The following is a 759-nucleotide window of genomic DNA, read 5'->3' as shown; positions in this document are numbered from 1 at the left end:
CAAATAAAGTTTCATTTTTTTCTTTCTGTGACTTGCCTTTTGACGTCTTTCTCAATTATTTTTTTCTACAACAGCTGATAAAATCCCATAGACACATTTTGAAAGTTCTTGAATGAAGCTAATTATTGTGCCACAATGAAATTACGATAATTAGATGATGAGATCTTAATGGGAAGCTCATCTGTCCTTTTTTGAAGGTTAGGTTTTGCATAAATCAGATTAAAGAAAGTCACCTAATTATTACCAAAGCTGCAGCATGCTTATTGTTTAGAGAAATGGTTCTAAAGTAAGGTTAGAGGGACCCTGTGAGGTCTTCTTACAGTTCTGCAGCCAAATGAGGGATAACTGTAATTTCTTAATAACCATTGACTATAATTTCATTTTAATTCATCCTAATTAAAGAATGAATTAAAATATTATCTTAATCACAGTCTCCTTTTGTTCCACCTACATAAGATAAAATCATAACTCAACGGGATGAGAGATCTCTTGGGATAAATTACGATCAACGAGGGGTGTATTAAAAACCTGTGTGGATGTATGAAGTTTAATGTATGCTTGGCTGGACCGTAATGAGCTCTCTCCAAAACAACAACAACAAACAAAACAAACAAACCTATGTTTAAAGTTTAATGCCAGTAAAGCTTCTACAGTGAGTTCAGGTTTTCACTCTTTGCCCATTGAAAGCTTACTTGCAGTAACCATTGAAGCTCTTTCCTAAACTAAGTTTTTATCATATTTCAGTCCTGCTAATAGAAC

The sequence above is a fragment of the Simochromis diagramma genome, unplaced genomic scaffold, assembly GCF_900408965.1.
Source record: "Simochromis diagramma unplaced genomic scaffold, fSimDia1.1 OVJJ01000107.1, whole genome shotgun sequence".
In the NCBI taxonomy this organism is placed as follows: domain Eukaryota; kingdom Metazoa; phylum Chordata; class Actinopteri; order Cichliformes; family Cichlidae; genus Simochromis; species Simochromis diagramma.
This window is presented reverse-complemented; position numbering follows the sequence as displayed.